Source organism: Callospermophilus lateralis, chromosome 10, assembly GCF_048772815.1.
Source record: "Callospermophilus lateralis isolate mCalLat2 chromosome 10, mCalLat2.hap1, whole genome shotgun sequence".
Taxonomy (NCBI): Eukaryota; Metazoa; Chordata; class Mammalia; order Rodentia; family Sciuridae; genus Callospermophilus; species Callospermophilus lateralis.
Genome location: NC_135314.1, coordinates 105,347,543 through 105,354,186, shown reverse-complemented (window position 1 = coordinate 105,354,186; position 6,644 = coordinate 105,347,543). Strand labels below are relative to the sequence as shown.

The following is a 6,644-nucleotide window of genomic DNA, read 5'->3' as shown; positions in this document are numbered from 1 at the left end:
CATATATATTTGAGGATTGTTTTCTATTTCCTTGAAAAACGCCAATAAAATTTTGCCAAGAACTTTTGATAATATTGTATCTACAGGTCTTTGTGTAATATGACATTTTAAGACTATTAATTCTTTCAGCCCAGCATGAGGGCACACGTCTGTAATCCCAGCAGCTTGGCAGGCTGACAGGAGGATCACAAGTTCAAGGCTAGCCTCAGCAACTTAGCAAGACCCTAAACAACGTAGCAAAACCCTGTCTCAAAATGAAAATAAAAAAGGCTTGGGATTGGCTCAATGGTTAAGTACCCCTGGGAAACCTTTCCATATTTTGCATTTTCCTTAATTTCTTTCCTTAAAGTCTTCTAGTCTTTAGATCTTTCACTTTCATTAAGTTTATTCCTACTTTATGAGTTTTGATACTATTATGAGGGATTGGTATCTTAATTTCTTTTTCAAATAGTTTGTTGTATGTGTACAGAAAGGTTACTGATTTTTGCATGATTTCTTTATACTGCAACTTCACTGAATTTATTAGTTTTCAGTTTTTTGGTGGAGTATTAAGGGTTTCTACATATAAAATTGTTATGGCTTACATTTGAGGTATTCCCCAAAAGTTCATGTGTGAAACAATGCAATAATTTCCAGAAGTTCTCTTACATGATTAGACTATGGAGAAGTGTGACCTAATCAGTGGATCAATCTACTGATATGAATTAATTGGGCAGTAAGTGTATTACTGTATGGGGGTCACTGGGGGTGTGCCACTGGGGTTTGTATTTTGTCCCTGGCAAGCAGAGCTTGCCCTCTGCTTCCTGGTGCAATGCCCTGAGCTCTCTTCAGCCACACCCCTTCACCATGCTGTTCTGCTTCACCTTGGACTCAAGAGTACGAAGTCAGCCAAGCATGGACTGAGCCTCTGAAACTGAGTCAAAATAAACTTCCTCTTCTGCATTCCTCTTGTAGCTCTTTTGGTCACAGGGATGAAAAAGCTGACTAAAACAGAAATGATACCATCTGGAAACAGAGACAATTTGACTTATTCCTTACTGGTGTCTTTTTGTCTTTTCCTTGCCTAATTGCTGTGTCTGGGAATACTGTGTTGTTTAGAATAGTGCGAGTGGTCTTGTCCATGAAATCAGAGGAAAGCTTCCAGTTTTCCATCACTGAGAACGATGTTGCTATGGCCTTCATTATATCACAGTGCATTCCTTGTGCACCCAAATTAGTGAAAGAAAGCGTTTACCTTGAAAGGATGTCCAATTTGGACAAATGCTTCTTCTTCATCTCTTGACATTATTTTATGATTTCTTAAACCTTCATTCTATTAACATAGTACATCATATTTATTGATATGCATGTTGAACCAATCTGGCATCCCAGAGAATCTCACTTGATCATGATGAAGAGCCATTTTAATTGGCTATTGAATTTGGCTTGCTCCCCGCCCCTGCTCTCCCCGACCCCTGCAGGATTTTTTAATCATGTTCCATTAGGGATATTAGTTTAGAACGTGTTCTGGTTTGTTTTTTCCTTGTAGCATCCTTGGTTTTGGTAAGCAAGTAATGTTGGCCTTTGAAAATATTCCCTTATCTTCATTTCTTTTTTTCTTTTTTTTTGTAAGAGTTTTAGAAGGATCAGTGTTGATTCTTTAAATGTTTGGCCAAATTCACCAATAGAGCCTTCCGGACTTTTCCTAGTCAGCTGCTGGTTCCAGAGTCAGTCTCCCACGAGTTGAACTGTTTGGGTATTCCATTTTGTTATGACTTGGCCCTGGCAGAGTATGTTCCTAGGAATTTGTTTCTTCCAGGTAATCCAATTTGTTGGCAGGTGATTGTTTAGAGTAATCCTTCATTGATCCTTTGTATTTCTGTAGTATTATGTGTCTTCTCTCACTTCTGATTTTTTTAGGTCTTGCTAAAGATTTGTCAATTTTTTAAACTTTTTTTTTAAAATCAACTCTTAATCTTTTGTATTTTTTCCAGCTTATTTCATAGCTTTATTAGGTCTTTCTATTTCCTTCCTTCTACCAACTTTGGGCTTTCACGGTGCTTCTCCTAGGCACTTGAGTTGTTTGAGATCTTTTTGTTAGGCAGGTGTTATTGTCTGAATATCATCCCCGAGCCCCAATTTCATGTGTTGAAACCTAGTGAGCAATGGGATGCTGTTGAGAGACCTTTAGGAAGTGATGAGGTCCCCAGGGCACAGCCCTCATGAATGGGACTAGTATCTTTATGAAAGAGACCCCAGAGAGCTGCCCCACCACTCCCACCATGTGAGGACACAGAACAAAGCTGTCATCCATGAATCCAAAAGTGGGTTTTGGAGTCACCAGACACCAAACTTGCTGGCTTCCACACTTTGGACTTCCCAGCCTCAGAACTATGAGAAATACCAGTCTATGATGTTTCATTGTAGTAAACCAAACAGACTAAGACAGTAGGCACTTACCACTCACTACAAATTCCCTCTTAGAATTGCTTTCCCTACAACCCACAAGGTTTTGGTATGTTGTATTTAAATTTCCATTTGTCGTGAGATTTTCTAAAATGTCCTCTTTGATCCACTGGTTGTTCAGGAGGAGGTTGTTTAATGTCTACATAATTGTGAATTTTCCAGTTTTCTTTTATTACTGACTTCTAGTTTCATATCATGTGCTCTAAAAAGGTACTTGATATGATGTCAACCTTCTTTAATTTGTTAAGATTGTTTTGTGGCCTTATATAATCTATCCTGGAGAAAGTTCCAGTACACATGAAAAGAATGTGTTTCTGTTGTTGCTGGAGGTGGAGTTGTATATATTGGTCAGCTCCAAGTATAGTTCAAGTCCAATGTTTCCCTTCTGATTTTCTATCTGGATCCATTAATGAAAATGAGGGTATTTAAGTTCCCTATTATTACTGTACACACCTCCAAAATGAACTAGAGAGTCAACACAAGCCCTTTCAAAATTATGTATAGTGTTTTAACAGAAACTGACAAGCTGATCTTAAAGTTCATAGAGAAATATAAGGAACCATAATAAATCAATCTTAAAAAGGAGGAACAAAGTTGAGGGTGTATACTGACTACAAAGTTACAGTTCTCAAGGACAGTGTCATACTGGCATAAAACTAGGCATATAGAAAAACAGAATAAGGTTAAGAATCCAGAGTTGGGGATGTAGCTCAATAGTACAGTGCTTGCCTAGCATGCATGAGGTCCTAGGTCAATCCCCAGCACAGAAAACATAACTTAAAGAAAAATAAATCAAACTTTTTTTTTAAATTTTTTTGTTACCAGAAGATTGAACCCAGGGGTACTTAACCACTGAGCCACATCCCTAGCCCTTTTTAATAGTTTGTTTGGAGACAGGGTCTCAATGAGTTGTCTCACTGAGTTGCTTAGGATCTTACTAAGTTATTGAGTCTGGCTTTCAGTTCATGATCCTCCTGCCTCAGCCCTCCAAGTTACTGGTACAGGTATACAACACTGTGCCAAGCAGAAAAAATTTTTTTCAAAAATTCCAGATATAAATCCTTACTACACTTAGGGCAGTTAAGTTTTTGTAAGGGTGACAGGATAATTAAATTGGGGAAACAATAGTATTTTCAACAAATGTTGCTGGTACAACTGGATATTTACACGCAAAAAAATGAAATTGGACCCTCTTCATTACATATACCAAAAGTAATATAAATGGGTCAAAGATGTAACTTTGAGAGCAAAATCCATAAAACACTTAGAAAGGACACTGGCATAAATCTCTGCAACCTTGTCTCAGATAAGTTACACATAAAAAACAAACTGGACTTCATCAAAGTTAGAAACTTGGCGGCTGGGAGTGCAACTCAGTGGCAGAATACTTGCTTAGCACATACAAGGTCCTGGGTGCGATGTCCCGTTCTGGGGGGGGTGGAACTTCTGTGCTTCAAAGGATACCACTAAGAAAGTGAAAAGAATCCACAGAATAGGAAAAAATATCTGCAAGTCACACAGTTGATAAAAACACAGTCTACTGTCCTTAGGGTTTAAAGTCTGGAGTCACTGGGCCAAAGGGCAAGGATGATTTCTCAGAAAAAGCAAGAAATCACTGGGCATTTTAATTGCAGTGAATTTCAGGTTCTCAGACCAAGAAGGTAGGCTCCTTAGCCAATGAGCAGAAAATAGACAATAAGAGGAATTTCAATGACACTCAAGTTACAAGCTAACTTGCAGGCATGAGACTTCAGATCTGAGGGGGGCAATTCTAAGGGAGTGTACACTTGAGTATGACACTGAAGCCTAGGGTAAAAGAAACCTCAAGGAGAATACGAAGGAAATATGAGACCACAAAAGCTAATACTTACCAGTAAAAACCAAGCCAAAACAAAAACAGTAACAACAAAATCCATCTTAATAAACAACTTGTGAATCACATACCTGAGGCCTGAGATGTCCTGAACAGAGCTTCTGCAGGGAACTGTGGTCCCTGGAGGAGGGCGCACTGTGTTTCTTAGCAACCTTCTGAACGCAGGAACTGCTACCCCATCACTCCCACTGTACACAGAAATCCCTCCCAAAGCTTCCCCTACCTGCCCTAGATGGCCTCAGAACAGGAAAGGGACCACAGCTGCTCTGAACTCTGGAAGGTCACCACCTCTTTTGCCATCCAACTCACTAATACAAATGCCTTAGACAACAATCTTTTCCCATGTTAGCCTGTCATCCTTACAGTCTCTCCCACTAACATGACTGTCACCTCCAGTTAGTCTCTTCTTTCACTACTGGAATGAACAGCTTCTTGTTAAACTAGTAGGAAGCACAAATATGGAAAAACTACTTGGGAGACAAAGGAGACCCTTTGAAAGTACACAGACACTCCTTAATACCCAATCCCTGTCAAGCCAGGGAGCTGCCCTCCCCTCCCCACCCTGGGACTGATCAGGCCAAGGTCATTCCACTCTAGCTAGAGGATGCAATTTAGAGGATCCAATGCAGGGCCTGAAGCCACACCACCAAACTTAACTGGCCTCTGTCTCCATCTTTACCTTTTCCTTTTCCAGTCCTGTCCAATACCTCTCCAGACCTTAACGGGTAGGTTCTCTATGGCAGCCGCACAGATTCTGGAATGTTGTCTTGTGCTCTACCTGCCACATACTGGCAGCAATGCACCCTCACTCCCAGGCTCAACCTTTGGCCCCCAGTGCAGATTCCAAAGCTCCTGCAGTCACTGCCAGTGAACCAGCTGAGAACCACTGCCCCACAGGGAATTCCAGACGCTGTTGGCCTTACTCAAGGCCCTTAGAAGCCTGTCTGTAGCAAGGTTGTCATGACTTTTCCTTATGGTTTACACCTCGTACCTGAGCCTCCCAGATGGCCTTCCACTGCACATCTGGATACACCATCGCTGGAACACACAATTCCCTTCTGGTGCTACAGAGGATTGAACCTGGAGAGGGGTGCTATCACCTATCTTTTCACTTTTTATTTTGAGACAGGGTCTCACTGAGTTGCCCAGGCTGGTCGAGAACGGTGGTACTCCTGCCTCAGCCCCCTGCCCCAGGTGCTGGACTGACTGCCTGAGGCTACCGGCAGATTAGGTAGAAAGTCCATGTCCACACACAGCAACTGCAGTGGGGCAAGGATTGTGGAGCCTCACGAGAAACACGTTACCCAGAGGATCAATTTTTCTTATTTAAGGAATTAAGAACAGTAAAACAAATTCTAATGTTAAAACTAACAACGGACATTCGAAGTGAAAAAATTTTTGAACTTACTTAAAATTAAGACATGAACAAAATGATGTTCTGCCTCGATCCCAGGCAGACCAGTCCTGCAGCAGCAACACTGCAAAGTCCCAGTTGAACAGAGCATTTCCACAGAGCCAAGGCTGCCAGAAGTCTAAGGGAACACAAGAGCCAGCCTCCTGCTCAGAGGCAGGTTCTACCCTCCTTGTGTGTGAGGTAAGACTTCAAGAACCTGGCCTACAGCACACAGCTGGTCATCTCAGAATGTCCTTGCAGTTGTCATCATAAGAAGATCTGTCAGTGCACTTTTTGGGGAGGATCTTTCCAGGTGGGGAAAAAGGCCAGACAGCCTGTAGCAGCTGTAGCAGGAACTTAGTTACATTAGGTCAACAAATTGTCATGTTAACTTGCCTTCTCTTCCTCTGGTGCCCCATTTGTGCCCTTCCCTTTAATATAGTTAAGCTGATGTTAAAAAATCCAGGTCATTTTAGCAAAATAGTAAGTGTAAAATGAAATTAGACCATAGTTCTAAGACTGGTCTGTTACGTCTCCTCTCTAGCCTCCTAGTGTAACTTCTGACAAAGTCCTCTAGGCTTTTACTCTGCCTCTCCCAAGCCCCACCAAGGGTGGGATTTCCTTTTTGTCGTAAACTATATAACCAGGGCAAAATGCTTAATCTTTCTTATTCAAAACTGGAGTACTGAAGTAGAACTCAGTCTTTCATAATGCCATTATACAGAATTTTACTGGAAGAATACTTGTAAGTAACCTATAGCTTATATAATTACACATTTTAATATCATAAAACCACTTCTTATTCCCAGATTTTACAGGGGATAAGAGTATCTTGGATTAAAAGATAAAATTCTGCAACACTAATTTTTTAAGCATTTAGGGGAAAATATACAGCATAATTTCCTGCAAACACACTTGCTCTTAGTAACTCGA

At 40.9% G+C, this 6,644-nt stretch overlaps 1 long non-coding RNA gene across 1 annotated transcript in view; it reads right to left on the bottom strand.

Moving 5' to 3' along the window:
* Window positions 1–5,117, bottom strand: part of LOC143408632 (uncharacterized) — a 17,925-nt gene extending 12,808 nt beyond the window's left edge. Inside the window, exons 1-2 of the long non-coding RNA XR_013092508.2 lie at window positions 4,998–5,117; window positions 4,390–4,438 (exon numbers count right to left, since the gene is read on the bottom strand). This is a non-coding gene — a long non-coding RNA (uncharacterized LOC143408632). The remainder of the gene's footprint in view (window positions 1–4,389; window positions 4,439–4,997) is intronic.
* Window positions 5,118–6,644: the final 1,527 nt, after the last annotated feature.